The 23,592-nt window shown below is 39.1% G+C and overlaps 1 protein-coding gene across 1 annotated transcript in view; it reads right to left on the bottom strand.

Annotated features, from left to right (window-relative positions):
- The window catches only part of SDCBP (syndecan binding protein), a 29,384-nt gene extending 21,887 nt beyond the window's left edge, over nt 1-7,497 (bottom strand). Inside the window, exon 1 of the mRNA XM_017871742.1 lies at nt 7,375-7,497. The gene's annotated coding sequence lies outside the window, so the exon portion shown is untranslated. The remainder of the gene's footprint in view (nt 1-7,374) is intronic.
- Nucleotides 7,498-23,592: the final 16,095 nt, after the last annotated feature.

The raw sequence follows: 23,592 nt of genomic DNA, 5'->3' as shown, positions 1-23,592 counted from the left end.
TAAGCTTTTTGCTCCTTTCTCTTTCCAACATATGGAACTTCCATACAATCTATATTGATACAATTGATGCTCTCCCATTAGTACTCTAGGCTGTCTTCATTCTTTTTTTTATTCTTTTTCTTTTTGCTTCTCTGACTGGATAATTTCAAATGACCTGGCTTCAAGTTCACTAATTCTTCTTGAAAAACACTGCTGCTAAACTCCTCTAGTAAATCTTTTAATTCGGTCAAAGCATATTGCATCTGTTACGTTTGTTTGGTTCCTCTTTATGTTTTCAATCTCTTTGTTGACACCATTTTGTTCATGCAGCATTTTCCTTGGGTCACGGAATATGTTTATGGTGGTTAGTCTGAATTCCTTCTGAGATAATAAAGATATCTGTGTTTCCTTAAAGTAGGTTTCTGGATATTTTGACCCTTTGATTGTGCCATGTTTCCCTATTTCTTTGTGTGCCTTTTAACATCATGTTGGGATCCAAGCACTTGAAAAAATATCACCCCTGCCAGTCTTTGTGGACTGGCTCTGTACAGAGAAAGATCCTCACTGATCAGCCTGACTAGAGATTCTGCATGCCTTCTGAACCTTTCCTGAGGATGCTTTTTCTCTACCAGTGTGTATAAATTCTCAAGATGAACTTGCTGGTTTCCTTTTTCAGGATATCATAATCTTTAGCTCCCTGTGCTCTCTGGAGCTGCTGCAAGCCACCCAGCTCTCTTTTGTTTTCGGAGGCCTCCAACCTGGTGCCCTTTCCTGTCAGTGGGCTTTTAGAGTATGTGCACTCCTGCCTGTGCTCCAAGTCAGGTGAAACAGAAGCCAGTCCCTTGGGGTTAGCTCTCTGAAGTGTTGGACACATACTCCACTATTCTCTCCCCAACCCCTTTCATGCCATACCTAGGGACAGGCTGCTGAGCTGTATCATCCTCTGCCTGCCCTACCATAGGTCCTCTAGAGCAGAAACAAGTCTTCCAGTTCTCTGTTGTTCTCAGTGGCTCCCGGACACCTGGAATACACCAGCTCCTGTCAGCTTTCCAAGACAAGCAAGACAGAAGCCAGTCCCTCAGCCCACTGAAAAGGTGAAACACTGGACACACATTCCAACTCTTTTGTCTCCCCAAGGAGAAGCCAGGAGTTGAGGATTTTCTCCTGCTGGTTTCATGCTGAGATGGGGGGAGGGACCATGGTGAGTGCACACTAAACTGTCAACTTTGTTTTCAATGACCCCACAACCTGGTGCCCTCTCCTGTCAGAACTTATATTGAGGCAAAATAAAAACCAGACCCTTGGGCAGACCTCTGAAAAATCTGAATGTCAAACATATGTTTCAGTCTTCTCTTTCCCTCCCCAAGGAAAAACCAGGAGCCTGGTGTTTCCTCTCGCTCATGCCATGCTGAGCCAGGGGAATGAACTATGGTAAGCAAGTAGGATGAATTTTCCTACCATCTTCACTGCAGCTGGTTTACTGCTCACCTAGAATGCAGGAGCCTCTTAACTAGTTTCTGGATTTCTTACAAAGAGGTCTGGTGTGTGTATTGTTACTGAATCAATATTTCTGTGGGGAGAAGAAGTGTGTGAGCTTTCTACTGTACCTTCTTGCTGATATTACACATCTTTTATTTGTTTCTTTTCTAATTTCTCTGGCTATAATCTCCAGTACAATGGTGAATAGTAATGGCCTGGTACAGTCCTTAAGGGAAAAACAGAATCTGGGTTTGTGGAAAAAAAAAAAAATTCACTCTTGAGAGAGCACTATCAAAGATGATTTAATTGTATTAATCCAGGAGAACAAAGTGAATTACCTTCTTTGGTTCAAAGGATCAATTTCTTAGCAGCCTTTCCTTTAAACACAATTTTTTTGTCTTATTTAAACTTTCAGCCATTCTATCAATATAAAATGCATATGATAAATATACAAAATGTAAAGCAAGTTGCAATATCAACAACCAAAATGCACTGAAAAGAATGTTACCTGGTCATCTAATATTATTTCTATTTTAATTTCTTTTTTTGATTCTGTCACTGGCTAACTTTAAAATCCCACTGTTTTCATGAAAAATGAAGTGGTTTCCTAACTTTTCTCTCCATAGAAGTTTCTCTTCAAGTAAATATTAACTGAAGTTGTCTGAACAACTCGAGTTAATTCATACACTAGCAACTCAAGCCTAGAAGAAAATGAACTTTCAATTTTTTTAAAAAAAATAAATATTACCGTAATTTACACTTATGTAAAAAGTAAGTTTCAGGTTTGCTTTAAGTGTATCGATCTTAATTAACTCTCTCACAAAGCATTCCTCAATTTTACTTTCTTGACCCATTTCATTAAATTTCTTTCCAAGTATTAAAATGTTGTAGCTGCAAACCACTGACTGACTATTTGCCACCCAGGTCACATGCTTCCATGCCTGCATATTTTTGTAAAAGGTGCATTCTCTTCCAGGAATGTCCTTCCAGGACTTCTCCACGATCAAATTCCTAGTCAGCCTTGAGGCCTAGGTCAAGTGTCAGCTTCTTAAAAGCGGGTGACTTTGATGGCTTCAGTTGGATATTATTTGCTCCTCCCAACTCCTCTCAACTCTGCCTTAGATTATAGCTAGTACATGTTTATCTCCACTACTTAAAGGCAGGACTCACATTCAATATATTTACACAGCATAAATGCTTTTTCCTCATCCTCAAAGATATCAAATGTAGCTAGGTGCAGTACCTGTAATCCCAACAGTTTGGGAGAACAAGGTGAGCGGATCACTTGAGCCCAGGAGTTTACAACCAGCTTGGGCAACATGGAGAAACCCCATCTCTACAAAAAATATAAAAAAGTAGCCAGGGACAGCGGCACATGCCTGTAGTCCCAGCTACTCGGGGAGCTGAGGTAGGAGGACCACCTGAGTGAAGGAGATTGAGGCTGCAGTGAGCTGTGGTCACGCCACCACACTCTAACCTGGGTGGACAGACTGACACCCTGTCTCACTAATGAAAAAAAAAACTTTTTAAAAAGAAGATATCAAATGTTAGTATTTTGACAAATGTCATCAAAACAACAGTAAATAAGATAACTTTAAACACTTATTGAAAAGATCAAAATATTCTTAGGGCAAGTCTGTACTTTTGAAGCTAAGAGTGTAAAAAGCCTAACAGTGTAAAAAACCTAGCAGTGTAAAAAATAAAGCATTTATCATTTGTGGAAATGATAAATGCTTAATTTTTCTGAAGGGCTCCATTAAGTCACTTGTGTATTATATTTAAATCTTTGACCTAATGGGAACGTCAGAAACACAGCCCTTTTTCAAGAACCACAAAGCTAACTCCGGGAAATCCTCCTAATTGTGGCTGGAATTTTATAATGACCAATAATGAGGTTTAAGAGGATTCTGAAAGTAACTATTACATCAGTGTAAGAATCTCATTTTACCTCACTTGCAACTCTTATCAAACATTATTATTGTATGAACTAAACTACAGAATTTTGTCTCTAGGCTTTCCTTCAAGCTGAGTAATCACTAAGAAGATAAAACTCCCAAATCTACTCTGTAAGAGTTTGATCAAACCTTCCTGACCACTACAGCTTTTTTCCACTGGCGTAATTCCTTGTAAAGAAATGGTACTGCCCACATACCCTTTGATCAGGTTTGGCCCACACTACAATATTTGCAATCTCTGTGACTCACTTCACGCCTTATGAAAGGCCCCTAAACCCAATGTATCTCAGGCCTCAGAAGTAACTCCCAAATAGTTTCTATTAAGAGATCTTTCAGTGGTTGGGATAGTTTCAGGACTTCTTCAGAACACCAAAACGCTATATATATATATATATATGTGTGTGTGTGTGTGTGTGTGTGTGTGTGTGTGATGTATTTATATTTTGTCTGCCTCAGTACCAAGTTTTCCATTTGTCCCTCAACCCCCCTCAGGGCAGTATCAGAGTAATGTCCTTGAAGTCTTTAAATATATGTACAGAACAAAGGCCCTCAACTTAAATACTGTATGTGATATTTTGGAATTCTAGTTTATTTGCTCTCTGGATATAATATTCTGATTAATGAAGTAGGAAACACTGGCAAAGTTTTCCAAATAATATCACCTAGAATGGCAATACTCATCATTTTCTGAGTTATTAACCTTACCCCTCCTCAAACCACCAACTACAACTGGCCTCGCTTAAAAATGGCATGTGACTGTTTAAGATGAAATAATGTTTATTTGCTTCTTTTAATCTAAGCTATTAAAACAGGAGTTCCCAACCCCTGGGCCACGGACCAGAATCAGTCGGTGGCCCATTGGGAACCAGGCCACCACAGCAGGTGAGTGGCAGGTGAGCCAGCATTACCACCTGAACTCTACCTCCTGTCAGATCAGCGGCAGCATTAGATTCTCATAGGAGCAGGAATCCCATTGTGAACTGCACTGCAAGGGATCTAGGTTAAACTTTCCTTGTGAAATAGTTTCATCCTGAAACCATCCCCCTATGCCGTCCGTGGAAAAACTATCTTCCATGAAACCAGTCCCTGGTGCCAAAATGTCGGGAATCCTTGTATTAAAACATCTTGGGATAATAAAATTTGGGACTGCAGAATCATTGATTTTTTAAAAAAAATTACATGACAGTTGATAAGCAATTAGTTGATGTTGCCTATTTCAACTACTGATATCTTCAAAACCAGAAAAATTTGGAGTAATAATTTGGGTTTCTTTTGTTGAAGCAGTTATAAAATTTCTAGTAAAGTTGTGTTTCATTATTTCACTTCTGCAAACTATTCATAAAATGACTGAAAATTTAAAATATAAAATAAAGTATCAGGCCAGGAACCGTGTGGCTCATGCCTGTAATCCTAGCACTTTCGGAGGCTGAGACAGGAGGACTGCTTGAGCCCAGGAGTTCAAGACCAGCCTGAGCAACATAGCAAGATTCCATCTCTAAAAAAAAATAAAAACCAAAAAATGAAAAAATAAAGTATCCATTGGACCCAGATGGTAAGCATTCCAGATGGCTCATACATGAGGTCTAGAAACACAATTTGATATATCCTAAGCAGTCTTCCAGAGCAATGTTTCTCAATCTGGCTAATCATCACAGCCAAATTACCCGAGGCTCTAGTTATTATAAAAACAGCTTCCTGGGCAGACACAGATTTCATGGAAGGACTTAGGAACTCTTCTTTTTAATAAATATCCTGGGGGTTTCTGATGATCAGCCATTAAGAAGTATGTCCATATGAAGCCCACTCTAAGTAGAATATTTAATCCTTACCCATAGGATTCCATTTCTCACCTAGTGAATTGGCAAAAATCCAAAGTTTGACAACATTCTCTGACAGCAAGGCTTTGAGAAACACTCATATACTACTAATGGGAGCGTAAACTAGTACAATTACCATGGAGAGTGAGTTTGCAGTATCTACCAAAATTCTAAATTCAGATACCCTCCAACTCTGCAGTATCACTTCAGGTCTCAAAACCTGAAGTGCACAAATATATGTGCAAAAGGAAGCAACATATGTAAAAGTTTATTCACCGCAGCACTGACTGTAACAGCAAAAGACTTGAAAGCTATATATGCTGATATTAGAAAAGCTCCAAAATATTATCACTAACTGGAAAAATAACAGCAAAATGTGGAGCAGTATATAAAATGTTAATGTTTGTGTTAAAAGGAGGCAAATACAGCTTATATGTTTGCCTGTGTAGATATAAAATACTCCTAGAAGAATACCTAAGAAATGTAAAAAAGTTGCCTGCCTGCCAGAAGGAGACTTGATACTATATACCTATTTACACTGCTTAAATGTTGAGACATGTGACTGTTTACCTACTCAAAAACAATACATTTACAAAAGATGTTGGCAGCACTTGAAAAGAAATTAATAAATGCTAACGTAACTATTGCTAAAAGTAGAAAGTATTTTAAAGTTATTTGGGGAGCTTTTTTTTTTTAGAATCTCTTGGCATTTAATACCTATAAAAGTATCCAAATCTGGCAAAACAGAGAAAATAGTTGTGTCACGCTCATTTTAAGAAACTCTTTAAACAGTATATTTAACCGGCAACCATTAGCAAATTCTTCCCCTATTGTTCCTCTTTTTCTCCTTTTTACATCTTTTCCTATAATGCCCAAAACTAAAAGTTAATGTCTCCAAAGTTAAGTTTAGTTTATAACAGAGTGACTACTTACTGACCATTTTAAAAGTCATTCTACTACTTTTTATTCTGTGCCACACACCACTTGATTTGTAATATTTATGTACCATTTAAGGCACAAAAGTTTATAGAATTAAGTTGGTAACACAGAAGACAAAAGGACATATTTTCTACCGTTATCCCTCAATCTTAAACAGGAAAATAAAAGACTGAACAAATTTGAGTTTTAACTAATCACATATACATTTAGAAATCAATTTAATTTAAAAGGCCCGCAGTTGTTTTTCAATGTAAATGTCCTCCTTTAATCAACTATTTATTTTTGAAACAAGCAGATATTAAGAGTTTGGTAAGCCGAGCGTATTTTCTAAGCTATGTACGCAATGGAAAAGTCAACAGTAAACTTGTATGTGGTTATACACACTTGATAATCTAGAAACTCCTTTCAAAAATGGGCACATTCGAAGATTCCATGACTCAATAATCCCACTTTGGTAAAAGTGAAACTTTCCACATCCATATGCCTTCCCTTTCCCATTATTACAAGGAAATCCTGAAAGGAAGCCTCTGAGTCGTCAGATCTCAGGGGTATTTCCTTCTAAACACACCCAACTGGAAACGTTTCTCCCTCAGGTCCAACTTCTCCAGGAAAAGCTCAGGGCGAAAACCTCTCCCCACCCCTTCCAAAAAAAGTCAAGGCTTCGCCCACTAAACAAACACTTCCTTCCTCCTTTCAAATCCAGGACTTCCCGAATAACCCAAAAGGAGGGTGATTAAGTACAGACCAACAAACGCGGAGCACGGGGAGGAACCGTGACCAGAGGCTCTTTCTTTACTCAACTCGAGATCGTATCGAGGAGAAAACAAGGATCGAGAGACTGTCCCAGGAAGAACCCCAGAGCTGGGGTGGGGGCTGCCGGCGTTCACCCGGCAGGGCCTCCGGGCTCAGCCAGCCCCGGCGCCAGCCCCAGCCCCAGCCCCAGCCCAGCCCAGGCAGGAGCCCGAAACCCGCGGGGTCGCGGCAGGCAGAGCGCGCTGCTCCCGCAAACTTACCCCCAGCCAGCAGGACGCAGGGAGGGGCTGAGGAGGGAGCACCCTGAGGAGAGGGCGTCGCCGCTGCCTCCCGAAAACGGCTGCGACCGGGATGCAGTCCGTGAAGTGGCCCGGGGACCCTCACGCCTCTGCCCCAAGTCCCCGCGCCCGGGACCCGGCACCGGCGTCCCTCCTCCCCCCTTGGCCTCTCACCTAGCCCACAAGGAACCGCTCGCCGCCACCGCCTCCGGTCACTGGCACGGACTTCTGAGGCCCGAGGGTAAGAGAGCGGCGCGCGCCCGAGGACCGCCCCCGAGGCGCGTCATGGCACCGCCCCCACCTTCAGCCCGCGCAGGCTCACGGCGCCGGGTCAGGTGATCACGTCCCTAAGGTAACCGGGCGTTAGGGGTAAAGAGGCCTGGGCGTGGGTCGTTCCTGCAGCTCCAGGTGTCCGGTAGTGCGGGGCGGTCCATGCTGGCCGCTCTCCGCTGCCCAGCGGTTATGCTCCCAGTCTTCCCCGCTCTTCGGCAGTTCGTGCCCGTGGGCCCCGTGCCACCCACTCACTACTGTGTGTATCGCAGCTCACGGTCGCTTGGTTCTCGTCGCCTCCAATTCAAAGAGGTCTCGGGAGCCCATGCTCCCTCTTGGGATGCCTTCGACTTCCACCACTGCTGCCCTAGTAACACTCTCCGCTTGCTGTACCTGTCCACTATAGGCTCAGAAACGTTCCTCTCACGACCCCTTCGCAACTCCTGCTTTATTTTTCTGTTTGAAATTTGGGTGTTGGGGTTGGGGGGGGGGAGGGAGCATATTACTCTGTCCGCCTGAGCTAATATTCCTTCGCTGTTGAGAGTTACTTGTGGTGATGCGCAAAAGTAATTGCTTCCCAGTACAAAAACATAACGATCATTTCTTGAGGGCTGATTTTGTGCCAGCCATAGCTCTACGAACTTAATGTATAGTCTTATTTGGTCTTCACATCAGTCTATAAAATAAATACAACATCCCATTACAGAGAAACTGAGGCACAGTTTACCCAAGAGTAATCGTAGTTACCATGGAATACTGTAGAGTCCTTGACAAAATAGCATTTACAAGCTGTTTATTTCTAGCTAAATTAGTGCCACAATAATTTAATATGTGGCAAAACTAATAAAAATCTGAGTGTAAAAGAGGTGACAACTAAAGATGAAAACTTTGCCGTCAGTAAAGTTATAGTTAGGCTGATGAAATGGACATTTAAAAATAACTACAAGGTAGATTGGGAAGGAAGATATATAACTTTCTGCTTTCAGATGAGATGATTTCTAACATAGAAAATCTGGGAAAAATTGACACTCCTTCTCTAAAAAAATGGAATAAAAGCAATTATAGCAAGTTTGCATGAACAATTTTAAAACAGACTCATTCTAAGCCAAAATGCTTGGGACCAGAAATGTTTCCAATTTTGGATTTTTTTTTTTTTTTTTTTTTTACTTTTGTAATATTTGCATTATATACTTATGGATTTACCATCCCTACTCCAAAACCCAAAATGCTCCAGTGAGCATTTCCCTTGGTCCTCATGTTAGCACTCAAAAAGTTTCATATTTTGGAGTAGTTCATATTTTGGATTTCTGTACTAGGAATAGTCGACCTGCATACATGGTCTGTCGTTTTCTTACATACCAGCAATAAACAGTTGGTATTTGAAATTAAAAACACAATAACCACTGACATTAGCACCAAAATAAAATGAAATACTTAGGTGTAAATCTAACAAAATATGTAAAAGGTTTATACAAGAAAAACTACAAAGTTCTAATAAAAAAAAGTTCCAATGAAAACTACAAAGTTCAAAGGAGATCTAAATAAATCTAAAGATATTCCATTTTCATGGATAGGAGTACTTGATGTTTAACTGTCAGTTCTGCCCGACTTAATCTATAGATCTGATACAATCTCAATCAAAATCCCAGCAGTTATTTTGTGGTTGTTAACTGATTCTAAAGTTTATATGGAAAAATGAAAGACCCAGAAGAGCCAAACCAATACTAAAGGAGAGGAACAAAGTCAGAGGCCTAACAGTACCTTAGTTCAGGCTGTTGGAACAAATTACCATAGATTGCGTGGCTTAAACAACAGAAATTTGTTTCTCGCATCTCTGAAGTCTGAGAAGCCCAAAATCAAGTTGCTGGCAGATCTGGAAATCTGGTGAGGGCTCACTTTTGGGTGTGCAGATGGCAGTCTTCCCATTGTATCCCCACATGGCAGAAAATGAGACAGATAAAGCAAATTCTCTTGTATCTGTTCTTGTTAGGGCATTAATTTCATTGCGAGGGCTCAACTTTCATGAGCTAATTCTCTCTCAAAAACCTTAGGTCTAAATACCCATCACATTGGAGATTAGGCCTCAACATATAAATTTTGGGGGGACACAAACATTCAGTCCATAGAAGTACTGAACTTTGAAATTTACTGTAAAGCTATAGTAATCAAGAGAGTGTGGTATTCACAAAAGAACAGACAAATAGATCAATGGAACAGAATACAAAGCACAGAATTTGACCCAAACAGATACATTTAACAGATCTTTGGCAAAGTAGCTAAGGACAGTCTTCTCAATAAATGGTGCTGGAACAACTGGGCTTCCACATGTAAAAAAAAAAAAAGTTGAATATAGACATAGACTTTACACCCTTTACAAAAGGTAACCAAAAATGGATCATGGACTTAAATTTAAAAGCTGAATTATAAAACTTCCAGAAGATAACATAGGAGAAAATATAGGTGACCTCAGATTTGGCAGAAAGATTTCAGATGAAACAACAAATGCTCAATGGAAGAAAAGGTTGATAAGTTGGGCTTTACTAAAATGAAAAACTTTTGCTTTGTAAAAGACAATGTCAAGAGAATGAGAAGACAAGCTACAGACTAGGAGAAAATATTTGTAAAAAACATGTCTGATAAAGAATTTGGGCCAAGTGTAGTGGCTCACACCTGTAATCCCAGCACTTTGGAAGGCTTAGGTGGGAGGGTTGCTTGAGCCTAGGAGTTTGAAATCAGCCTATGCCTAGGAGTTTGAAACCAGACCCTATCTCTAAACAAAAAATAAAATTAGCTGGATATGGTGGCAGACACCTGCAGTCCCAGCTGCTTGGGAGGCTGAGGTGGGAGGATCAGTTGATCCCAGGAGTTTGAGGCCAGCCTGGGCAACATAGTGGGAACCCATCTCTGTTTTATGTAAAAAAAAAATTGTATTCCAAATGCGCAAACAACAGTTAAATTTCAACTATAATAAAACAAGCCAACTAAAAATTGGACAAAAGATCTGAACAGACATTTCACCAAAGAAGATGGATATGGCAAATAAGTATGTAAAAAGAAGCTCAACATCACATAACATTAGGGAACTGCAAATTAAAACATCAATGAGATACCACTATACACCTATTAGAATGGCTAAAATGCAAAATATTGACAATACCAAATGCCAACTAGAGTGACAAACTCTCATTGCTGGTGGGAATGCAGAATTGTACAGCCACCTTGAGACAATTCAGAAGTTTCTTACAAAGCTAAACATAGTCTTGCCATATGAACCATGAATCATGTTCCTAGGTATTTACTCATATTGGTTGAAAATTTATGTCCACACAAAAGCTACACATGAATATTTAAGGAGGCTTTATTCATAATTGCCAAAAATTGGAAACAAACAAGATGTCTTTCAATAGGTTAATGGAGAAACAAACTGTGGTACATCCATGAAATTGAATATCATTCAACAGTGAAAAGTGAGCTATCAAGTCTTCATAAGACATGGAAAAGTCAGGCACAGTGGGACTCACCTGTAGTCCCCGCTACTAGAAAGGCTGAGGCAGGAGGGTCATTGAGCCTCAGAGTTCAAGGCTGCAGTCTATGAATAGACACTCCACTCCAGCCTGGAGAGCATAGTGAGACCTCATTTCTTTTTTTTTTTTTTTGAGACGGAGTCTCGCTCTGTCACCCAGGCTGGAATGCAGTGGCCGGATCTCAGCTCACTGCAAGCTCCGCCTCCCGGGTTTACGCCATTCTCCTGCCTCAGCCTCCCAAGTAGCTGGGACTACAAGGCGCCCGCCAACTCGCCCGGCTAGTTTTTTGTATTTTTAGTAGAGACGGTGTTTCGCCGTGTTAGCTAGGTTGGTCTCAATCTCCTGACCTCGCGATCCACCCGTCTCGGCCTCCCAAAGTGCTGGGATTACAGGCTTGAGCCACCGCGCCCGGCCGTGAGACCTCATTTCTAAATTAAAAAAAAAAAAAGGAGATTGATAAATGCATTTTCTAAGTGAATAAGCCAGTCTAAAAGACTACATATGGTATGGCTCCAACATTGTGACATGCTGGAAAAGCAAAATTATAGAGACAGTAAAAAGATAAATGGTTGCCAAGGGTTTGGGGGAGATGCAGGTGGGTGAGTAGGTGAAGCACAGGGGATTTGTATGGTAGTGAAGCTATTCTGTATGATACTATAATGATTGATACATAACATTATGCATTTGCCAAAAACCATAGGACAGTATGTGGTATATAAAGTCTTTGTCTCTGGCTCCTGATACAGAGATTCAAAAACCCTTGGAATATCCTTAGTGATAGAAATGCCTTTGTTATGCTGATGAGATAGTTTGTGTCAGGGGAGTGAGGAAGAGGGGACTTAAAAAGCTTCAGGATGGAGGCTTGTCACCAGAAACACTGAGCATGTGATTAGGCTTAGAACTACTGAAAAGCGTAACATGATTAGATTTGCATTTGAAATGATTACTCTGGTTACTGCTTGGAGGATGAATTGGATGTGGTAAGTCTGAGATGTGGTGAGTTGTACTAGGAGACTGCTGCAGTCATCTTGATGTGACAATTACATTGAAGATGGAAAAAATAAAAAATTTTAAAAAGATTAGGATAAAGAATCAGGAAGAACTTGTGGTTGGTAGGATGTGGATTAATTACAGGGACATGTGTAAAATGAGTACCAGGATTCTGGGATGAGGAAATACGTGGATGTTGGCACATTTGCTGAGATGGGGTTCGCTAAGATGAGCAGATTTTGGAGATGGGAAAATTAGAAGATTGTCTTGGGATTTATTAAATTTGGAATAGCCCGTGAGTTATCAGTTGTGCTAGGCTGAATGATGCCCCCTCCAAAGATGTCCACATCCTAATCTGCAAAACTGTAAATATGCTACCTTATATAGTAAAAGAAACTTTGCAGATGTGATTAAATTAAGCATTTTTACATGAGGAAATAGTCCTGGATTATCAAGGTAGGCCTGATGCAATCATGAGAGTCCTTATAAGAGGGAAAAATTGAAGGTCCAAAGTTGGTAGAATTAGATATAAGGAAGAAAGCAGAGATTGAAATGATGTGACCGTGAGTCAAAGGACATCAGCAAGCTCTAGAAGTTGGAAAAGATAAGCAACAGATTCTCTCCTAGAGCCTCCAAAAGAAACCAGCCCTGTCTACACCTTGACAGAATAATCTTGAACTGCTGATCACCTATGTCTGCAGAAGAATGAAGACTTACTCCCTTGTGAAAGAAGAAAAAGGATGTGAAAATCTGTATATTGAATGATGAAAGCCCTGACCATTTGTTTTTCATCTGCCCTTTGGCTTCAAGGACACTAGTGGTCAGGTTTATACCCATCCCTTGCCCCTGCTCAGGCAGAAGATTGAAAGATGTCTCTCTAGAAAACTGAGCAACTCAAGAAAAGAACTTAAAGATACTGACAGTTCACCTCATCCCCTGTAATGAAGTCCCATCCTTGCCCTGAGTCATCTTTTTATCCCCTCTTAAAAGTGAGCAGATACACCAAGATTCCCCAAAATTTGAAAAAGCCTCTAGCATGAAAGGCAGAATATAAAAGAAACAAAAAAAGGAAGAAAGGATGACACAGCTGGTTAAAATCTATTATGAACCTTTTCAGAAAGATAAAGAAGATATTTAATTCATAAAAGAGGAACAGAATAATATTTTAAAGGAACATTCAAAATGCTATGTTTAAAAAAGATGTTTGAAATGAAAAGTATTATGATAAAATTTAAAAAATTTATATACTCCAGCTCTCTTATGATTAAAAGAAAAAAATTGATAGAAGGTGTGGGAGATACAGTCAAATAAATCTTCCAGAAATGAGAACTAAAAAGGTAAAAAATGTAAGAGAAAAAATAAGATAAAGGATTGATCCGGTAAGTTCAGTGTCCAAATACTAGAAGTACCTGAAAGAGCATATGGAAAGGAAGAAATTATCAAACTCATGCACAAATAGTACCAGAGCTGGACAACAGGTATCTCCAGGTTAATAGGATGCACTAATTGCCCAGAAACAATTAACTATACGAAAGACTCACACAATAACACATCATTGTGATATTTTAGAATATGAGAGAAAAGAGAGAACCCTAAAAGTTTCCACATAGAAGAAACAGGTACATACCCATGACAGGAAATCTTAATGGCATTGGGCTTCTCAACAGAAATGCTTGAAGCTAGTGGATAATGCAGCAATGCCTTCTGAATTATAAGAGAAAGTTATTTCTAACCTAGAAGTCTAAACATAGCCAAATATGTCATTCAAGTGTGATAGAATAAAGACATTTAATCCAAATAAGGAATCAAAGTTTACCTCTCATGCTCCCTTTGTTAAGAAATTAAAGCTGTACTTGTTCCAAAAACATAAGATTACAACAACAAAAAGGAAAAGGAGGTGACAGGGTTCCCACAACACCGGGGCACAAGAAAGAGGCAAACAAAGTTACAGAATGTTGTTGAAGGGAGGGCCTTGGATGACAGTCATGTAGAAGGCCCAGAAAGTAGAAATCCAAGTTGGAATTGGATGATAGAGGATCCTAGAAGGAATGTCTCAGAGAAAAGTTGTGTGTTTGGACATAGTGAGGGATTCTTGCTTCCGGTAGAAAATGGGGAAGGGAGGAAAGAGGTAAATTGACCAAAATGTAGTCATATTACTCTACATGACTCATTTTCGAATAATATTTATGAAAATGTAGTAAGATCAACATATTATTAGTGTAGGCCCAAACCATGATCATAGGTTAACTATGGATCCTAATTTAGTTATTTTCCAGAACATGTTACTTTCTTTAGAACTTTCAGTGGTCTGATGTAAAAATAAATCCACAAATATAAATATACTGTTACCAAAGATATTATTGCATAAAAAATCTCTTTAATATTCCGCACTATGCCTAAAGTATAGCATTCTTTATTCAAAATGATACTTCTTAGGTCTCTCCTTGGTTTATAATGTTGCTTATGGGTAGGAGTAAAGATGAGAATAATTGCCATTTGTTTTATTAAATTTTCAGAACTGATAATTTAATATTTTGACATATCAGTATAATACTATGATCGTAATTATCACTATTGCTCTTTCTGAAGGTTTTATTTCACAGTAAATGATTTTTTAAAAGTTGATCATTTGCAGATCACTTGCTCTGTTGGATTATGGAACTTCCTCTTCCTTTTAAAAATCTCAGCCACATGACAAATAAATCAGCCTGCCCTAAACTCCTTATAATATCAGCCTTTGTTCCAGAACACATTTCCCCTCTCAGGGTTTTATGTTCCATCAGGAAGATTATGAACAATGTTTTGTTGACCAGTGAAACCACCACTTAAAACATTCTTCAGCTGACTTCCCTGGAACAAATTTATTTATGTACATTTAGAGGATCTCACTCGAAAGAAAATATATTCCTAAGAAGAAATATGTAAATCATATTTTGTCAATTTAGTCACCTTCTAAATGTGCTTCTAAGGATGTTGTCTATTTGAAAAGAACATTGAAACAAATCATTTTGTAAAGCCTAGGCACTTTTGAAAGGTGACTAATTATTCCTTATTTAACATGATTTTTAACTTTAGATTTAGTATAGCTGGGCATTTAAAATAGAATATTTTCACATTTTTGCATAAATTATAATAGTCTCTATTGCTAAATTAAACGTTTCTCCAGGTAGTTATAATTCTACAAACCTTTTTTTTTTTTTTTTTCCAGACGGAGTCTTGCTCTGTTGCCCAGGCTGGAATGCAGTGGTTCTCTCTCAGCTCACTGCAACCTCCGCCTCGTGGGTTCAAGTGATTCTCCTGCCTCAGCCTCCTGAGTAGCTGAGATTACAGGCATGCACCACCACGCCCAGCTAATTTTTGCATTTTTAGTAGAGACAGAGTTTCACCATGTTGGTCAGTCTGGTCTCAAATTTTTGACCTCGTGATCCGCCCGCCTCGGCCTCCCAAAATATTGGGATTACAGGCATGAGCCCCTGCACCCGGCCTATAAAGCTTTTCTTAAAGTTTGTCCATCATAGAATATTTTGCCATAGTGAAGAAATTATTTGTAGTAAAGATTATATCACATTCATGACCCATACCTTTTACAGGTGGTAAAAATATTGTTGGTTGACAAACCAATAAGTTAAACCTAACTTGTAAATATAAGTTAAATTAACATAATTTATAATATAGCGTTTGGATTTTCTTTCAAAGATGTGTTGAATTCTGCTTTCCTAAAGAATTAAAACAAATTTTACGTGTTTAGAAAAGTCTCCCCTTCACAAAATAAGACCATTTTATGGGGCTACCAAAACTGTTAAAGCAAAGGTGAATTGACTTGTGACTTTTTTTTTAAAGGAGTTTCCGTTGTTGACTGGGTCATTTGTTTTATTTCTAGGTCCCATTTTCTACTTTCTTGGACAGGATTTTATGAATATTTATGTGGAGAGAAATTAACAAATATATTAGCCTACTTTATAGGATGTTTATAACAGAAAATATAAAGAGGTGATCAATAATATACAAGAATATACTATCGTAAGTTTGAAATAGCCATGTTGGGAAAAAGGATACAGCTCTTTCTACATCAATGTTCAAAACAATTTTTATAGAAACCCTAACTACAATATTTTGTGGCTGCTTTATAATAATATCTGGAGTATTTAAGAGCATCTGGGTTCTGTTGAGAGAGTAAAATCATTTAAGTCTCTGAATGCCTCCACATTCCATAGAGAACGTGCCACACTGGCATTTGAGCTGCCCAGGGATCCATCATTTATTGGCTGATCTCTCTCTACCAGACAGCAGCGTACTCTTTCAGTGTGTTAAAACTTGTGTTTGCTTTTAACTGTGGAATTCGATTTGGGATTCTTCCCTAAATTGTGAATACACACACCCTTGAAAAGAATGCCATATCCTCGGTTCCAAGTTACACATGTCCAGAAGTGTTCCAGATGTTCAGAATCAACTATAGCAGTCGTATTTGTGCAGTCAGGGTAATGCATAATTTCTCAACTGTATTTATATGGAAAATTACCATTGCTTCTTTCATTCATTTAGTTTCTTGTATGTGGATAATTTGGAATTAAATTTATTTGATGTTTGGATATCAGCCTTATCCTTCAGCTATTAATATAGTTCATAACTGTATAATTTTATATGGAATCAGAGGTGATCTTTTTTTCACTTTTCTTCCCTATGGTTTCTTCAGTATCAATCATTCTTTCCTCTGACCAGAACTTCCTGAGGGCTGGGGCTATACTTTAAATGGTCTTTGATGCCTGCCACAGTGCCTGAGGAACTGAAAAGGGTTGCTTCTAGAATTACCATATTTTCTTGTTTCTAAGAGCAACGTTTTATTTTTTTTTTATTTTTATTTTTTTTTAGTAGAGACGGGGTTTCACCATGTTAGCCAGGATGGTCTCGATCTCCTGGCCTCGTGATCCGCCCGTCTCGGCCTCCCAAAGTGCTGGGATTACAGGCTTGAGCCACCGCGCCCGGCCAAGAGCAACATTTTAAAAAACCACATTAACAATTCAGAACTTAAGATGTCTGTAATTATCAATGTCAAAAGAATATTCCCACTGTCAGACCAAAAAGCAAGTTGAAACTTTCCCTCACCTACCCACATGTGACCTTCAGCCAGGCTCCAAAGGTATCCCTTCAGCAGATTGTCACCTCAGTTCCATTTTTTGCATTTATAGCTCTCTGACAGTGAAATTTCTAACATAAACGAGGGATTCCCAATTTTTGCTGAAATTCACGCCCTCAAAAAGATTGCACAATGAAGTAACTCAAAACCATGAGGTGAGAGGCAGCTTTCAATTAAAGGCAATAAAACAAGGCCAGAAACAGATGGGATTTCCCTATCTCATCCTGCACATATTTTAGTTCTAGTTCCCTCTCTGAGGATTAACCCCATCAGTGATTGCTCCTATGAAGTCCCAACCTTGACAAGAGAAGCCTGCTCATCAATAAACTTAACATCTGCATACAAGACGTGTCAAATGAGCAGGAGAATTTTTTCAGGATCAAGATCTAAGTTGGACATAAGGAATGAGAAATAAGTGTTTTGTCGTTGTGTAAAACCAAAGGTCTGCACAGAGGATACACAACTTGAAAAGAGCCACATGCACTATCAAAATCATAGAGCTCTTACTGTGTTTTGCACCTGTGAGGGAGGGGCAGCAATGGGGCTTCCTGACCACGCTTTAGGGAGATAGAGCAACCCCCTGGAGTGAGGCCACTGGCACAAAAGCAGGAAGGTGTTCCATGTGGTTACTGCAAGTAAATCTATTAAAACTACCAGGTTTTTACGGGGACTTTTGTTGTTGTTGTTATTGTTGTTGTTATTATTACTATTATTATTATTATTATTATTATTATTATTATTATTTTGAGACTGAGTCTCGCTGTATTCCCCAGGCTGGAGTGCAGTGGTGGGATCTTGGCTCACTGCAACCTCTTTCACCTCCCGGGTTCAAGCAATTCTCGTGCCTCAGCCTCCTGAGGAGGTGGGATTACAGGCGCCCAACACCGTGCCCAGCTAATTTTTGCATTTTTAATAGAGACGGGGTTTCACCATGTTGGCCAGGCTGGTCTTGAATTCCCAACCTCAGGTGATCCAACCGCCTCGGCCTCCCAAAGTGCTGGAATTATAGGCGTGAGCCACCGTGCTCGGCCAGGACGTTTGAAAAGTAACAGGATGGCATCCATTTTTACTGTTCTTAAACCCGAAGAGCCAACCTAGGACACATGATCCACTCTACATAGTGGGAAATACAAGTACCATCAGCTCTCCATATTTTCACAGCTAATTCTTCTTGGCGTTCCCAATATATCTGTGAAAAACACCTTTAGACATTACTTTTTAAATATCAGATAGTCCTTCAATTCTAGTCGCCCCAAGAAGCTCCCTCTCCAGAGCCCAGTCTGAGCAGTTTGCGCTTCAGTTGTCCACACAGCTATTTTCCTGCGACTTAGTTCACCATCATCTTGGTCTTTATTCCACGCTCTCCTACACTGAGTCCTTGATTCCTGTGATCCCTTGTTCACTGTCTCATTCTGGATGAACATGTCCTCTAGTGACTTTCTGAGAAAGGAAACATGAAAGGTAAAATGTTTAAGACGTTGCATTTTTCAAGATTTGATTCTAGACGTTAAATAAAATTATGGAAGGAAGCAGGTTAAAAAGCCAACCCTGACTAAAGAATTGATGTTAAGATGTGAAAAAAGAGTATCAGTTATACTTTGCTCTGAAGCTAGTCTTCTTGCTTTCTTACATACAGCTATGTCTTTGTAAAACCATATGTGCATTCACACCCAGCTTTGCATTCTACAAAAGCATACACTGGAAATAACTGGGCATATGGCACAAATAGGGCTATGGACAGACCACACCACCCAATTTTATTACAAGAACACCAACAAAAACAATAAGCCTATATAAAATACTGGCGCAGTCAATCTCCACTAGCAGCCTACCCTGAGTAGGTTTTCAATCAGGGGCTTGCTCTTTTGAGATATGGGGACATTTACTTTCAAGATACCAATTTTATCAGTGCTAAAAATCTGCTTCAGGGGCCTTCCTAATGTTTTCAAACAAAACTGGATAGCTTAATATCATGAAATAGCAGTTCCTGAAACCACTAACCCAGCCTTTGCTTTCAATAAAGAAAGGTGCCACTGTAGAAGTTTTTCCCTTAAGGTGTTTGCATATTGCTAAGGCTTACTTTTTAATTGTTTACAAAGTTTCCCCTTGATTTCTTGGAAATCACATACTGGGATAATTACATGCATATCAACCAAAACAATTTCAACATTATTAGATAAATATCACTCTCCCATTTACCAGTTTTGTATGAGCTAATTCACATTACCAAAACATATGTGGTAGCAGAACAGACTGGATATTTTGTTGTCTGAAAGACTTTAGGGAATACACCACCCCTAGATTTTAGATTGCATTTTTTTAATGTTTCCTGATTCCTCTGAATCCACTCTCCATGTTTCCTTTTTTTATTTTTCTCCATGATCAAGGGAAACATTGTTTGATTTAATTAGGAAAATATTTAGCTGCACACAGAAACCTAAAATAAAATCACTTAAACAAGACAGACATTAATTGCTCTCACATAAAGGAAATCTAGAAGTAAAATCATCTCGTGATGTAAAAATTCCTGTTCTGCTCCAACCGTCACATCTCTATTCCAGACAGAAGAAAGGAGGAAGAGCAGATGGGCCACAGGCCACAAGCTTTCTCCTTTTATGAAGCCTTCCCAGAAGCTTCAGAACACTTATGTCTCACTGGCCATATATAGCTGCAAAAGGAGCTAAGAAATACCATCTTTTATCCAAGCACTTTTTTAAGGGTTCTGTTACTAAACAAAAAGAAAGAATGACTATTATGAGCCAATCAGCATTCTCTGCCCCAAAGTATTGTTTCAAAGTATTTAATATGTATTGAGCATTTATAATATGCCAGAAACTGTGTTAAGTGATGGGAAATTCAAAGATATGTAAAACTTGGCTCCTGCCTTTAAAGATACGTTACAATATGATGCATAACTTTAGTCAGGATAATTCATGGAAAGTAGGAGAACAGGGATTCAAACTCGCTCGTGGCAGAGTGCCTTACCCAAAGAGTATACTGCCAGAAATTACATGTGTCTAATTTTTCTCTTTATATAAAGAGACTGCCACCTGCTTCACAGTCACAGCCAGGGACAGAAGAGTCACCTTGAAGCAGAATTTTCTCATTTGAGAGGACCAAGTGCCACTTTAGTTAAAGAGCTCAGAGACTTCTTGAAGGAAAAGAATCTATGCCCTAATCTTTATTCTCTAAGATCTGAAGTTATGGAAATCTTCCAGAATCAGCCAGGATGACCCAGATAAAATTTCAAGGTGGACATAGGAAATAGGATGCCTGAAATAAGTTACCATAAGGTTGGAGGGGGAGTCATCTCATGTTGAATCAGAGAGAGAGGAAGTGAAGCATGGAGCTTCTGGGTCCTGTGAGGTTAGGTCCTGGCTGGACCAGCCCCCGCCTATAGAAGTCAACTTGGGCTTCACAAGTACTCACACATCTCAAAGAGCAGGTTGCTTCCAGATGTAAAATTTGGACTTAAGAACTTAAAGACATAGTCCTGGGAGATTTCTTTCCCTGAGAGATTCACAGCCAAGAGACTCTGGAAAGCAGCCAGAGCAGAGAACTAAGCCAGGTGGTCCGTGCCTTGGACCCAGTAACCAGTGACAGTTTCATCAGGGCAAGCAGCCCTTCGTTTGCTCACATCTTTGCACGACTTTCCTAAACCATATTTCATCCTTCACCTCCTAATTGCATTCCTGAGTCATTTTGCCCTTCCAGCAGCCAACAAGACCCGATAGCATGCTTCCACTGAAGTGCGAACTGCCATGGCTCCCCATTTGCGGGGTAGATAGCACAGCACCTATCCATTATTTTGCCTCTGGCAGGGAGGGAGAAAACTAAGATTTATCCGAAGAGCTTTGGTTGATTGGCTTGGACTGCCCTTCATTAAAGATAGCACAGGGAATATGTATCCCATACCCAGAGAATCGCTATTGCTGGAGAAAGATGCCACCTGTATTAGTTTCCTATTGTGTCTGTAACAAATTGGCACAAAAGTATTGGCTTAGGACGACATAAATCTATTATCTTACAGTACTGGAAGTCAGAAGTCTGAAATGAATATTCTAGGCTGAAAGCAAGATGTTGGCAGAGCTGTGTTCTTTCTAGAGTCTCTAGGGGAGAATCATTTCTTTGCCTTTTCCAGTTCTAAAATCTCCCTGCATTCCTTGGCTCATGGCCCCTTCCTCATCTTCGAAGTGCATCATTCAAAAATCTGCTTTTGTGATCACATCTATTTTTCTGACTCTAAACTCTTGCCTTTCTCTTATAAAAATCTTTGTGATTATGTTGGGCCACCTTGATAATCTAGGATAATATTTCTATCTCATGATCCTTAGGTTAACGACACCTACCAAGTCCTTTCTGCCATGTAAGTTAACATAGTCTCAAGTTGTGTGGATTAGTACATGGACATCTTTGGAAGACGATTATTCTCTTTACCACCGTAGTACACAGGACCACTATGAAAAGAAGAGACTGTTTAGCTTTGGACACAATCCATCAAAGCCATATCCTACCTGAACAGTAGCTCTCTGCTGCTGTGAGCACAATGAGTATCCGTTATGCAGACACCTCCTTGGTGACCCTCAGAAGCACTCAGGTGATGGGCAGGTTTCTGAGATGGCTTCCCCCCCCCACCCACCCCAGCAGAGAAACAAAACTCAGAAAAATTTTAGCCCAAAATATATGTAAAAGAACTCCGACTTGAGCACATGGACATTTCACAGCAACTCCAAGCCCAAATAATTAAATCCAAGAGGCAAGAGAGAGTCATCAGGATATTTGGCAGAATTATTTAGGAAGAACTGGATGCAGAGCAGGTACACTTACTCCCCCTTCTCCCTTTCTGCCTCCCAGGTGGACAAAGAGCAGCAGCAATCACCTCACAGGTAAAACACCAAGTAAGGAATCTGGAACTGGATGAGCCAGAAATTATTCCAGGTGACTGATTTCTGGAAAAACTGAAACTCTCTCAAAGTCAAGCAAGCTAAAGAAATATCCACATGCCCTTTTTGAAAGAATTATTTGAGAGTGTATTCTAGCAAATTAAACAATGATTATAAGAAAGGGGATATACATGTGGGATATAAGAAGTAGTGGTGAGTAATACTAGCAAAACTTATAGTTAAGTCTAATCATTGATATATAATGTGAAAAGACCCAGTAACTTAAAATAACAATCTGGAATTTAAATTGTAAATTACATCGTTTCTGAGATATAAAAAGGAAGAAAATCAAATCATGCTAAATTTTTCTCACGATTGAGAAGACAAAAGGACACAGAATATCTCTGTTGCTAGAAAAAATACAAGATAAATGCGTGTATTAAAATATGAGTATAGCTACTATAAAAATTAAAAGAAGATATATAACTCCTTTACCACAAAAGAGGATGAAAATAAAATAAAGGGGGAAAAATCCTCAATCCAACAAAGGTGGCAAAGGGATAAAGAAAAAAGAAAGAATGATAATTGGGAAACACAAATAGGATAATCAGACATGAGAAACCAAAATGAACAAAAAAAAAAGGTAATTTCATTCAATTAAAAGACAGAAGCTCTTACAGTGAGTTAAAAACAAATTTCAGCTGTTTGCCATTTAAAACTGTACTTAAAAAAAATTTTAATGACCAGAAGGAATTGAAAAGATATTCAAGGCAAACACTAATTTAAAAATGCAGGTATAACAATATATAGATAAAACTAATTAGACTGTATGGCAAGAAACTTTATTATTGATAAAGAGGGCCATTTTCTTAATCATAAACCAATAGGTACCTGTTAACACAGCTTCAAATATATAGAGAGCAAAAACTGGCAAAATGACAAGGAGAAACTGACAAATCTTTAACCATATTAGGAAAGTTCATTACAACTCAGAAATCAAAATATCAAACTAAGAATATTAAGAATATCAAAAATTTAAACACAGATAATAATGATTATATAATAAAAGGATATAGAATTTTATACTTAACATGTAGAAATACAAGCTTTATTTTGAAATCACATGGAACATTCACCAAAACTGATGGTATATGAGGCCACATTGAAAAAATCTCAGAGTTAAAAAATCTGAATTTATATAAGATTACATTCTCTAACCACAGTGCAGTAAATTTGGAAATTCGCAATAAAATAACAAAAGTCAAAACAAAACAAACTCCTTCCATTTGGAAACTTATAATCACCCTTTAAAATAACTCTTGGAGAAAGAGCCAGGTGCCGTGGCTCACACCTGTAATCCTAGCACTTTGGAAGGCCAAGGCAGGAGGACTGCCTGAGCTCAGGAGTTTGGGTCCAGCCTGGGCAACATGGTAAAACCCTGTCTCTACTTAAATACAAAAATTTAGCTGGGTGTGGAGACGCAGGCACCTGCAGTCCAGCTTCTCGGGAGGCTGAGACACGAGAATTGCTTGAACCTATGAGGCAGAGGTTGCTGTAAGTCAATTGTGCCACTGCACTGTAGCCTAGGTGA

The sequence above is a fragment of the Rhinopithecus bieti genome, unplaced genomic scaffold, assembly GCF_001698545.2.
Source record: "Rhinopithecus bieti isolate Rb0 unplaced genomic scaffold, ASM169854v2 scaffold_6789, whole genome shotgun sequence".
NCBI classification, from domain to species: Eukaryota; Metazoa; Chordata; class Mammalia; order Primates; family Cercopithecidae; genus Rhinopithecus; species Rhinopithecus bieti.
The sequence above is the reverse complement of the archived record's forward strand: the minus strand, read 5'-3'. Positions and strand labels throughout refer to the sequence as shown.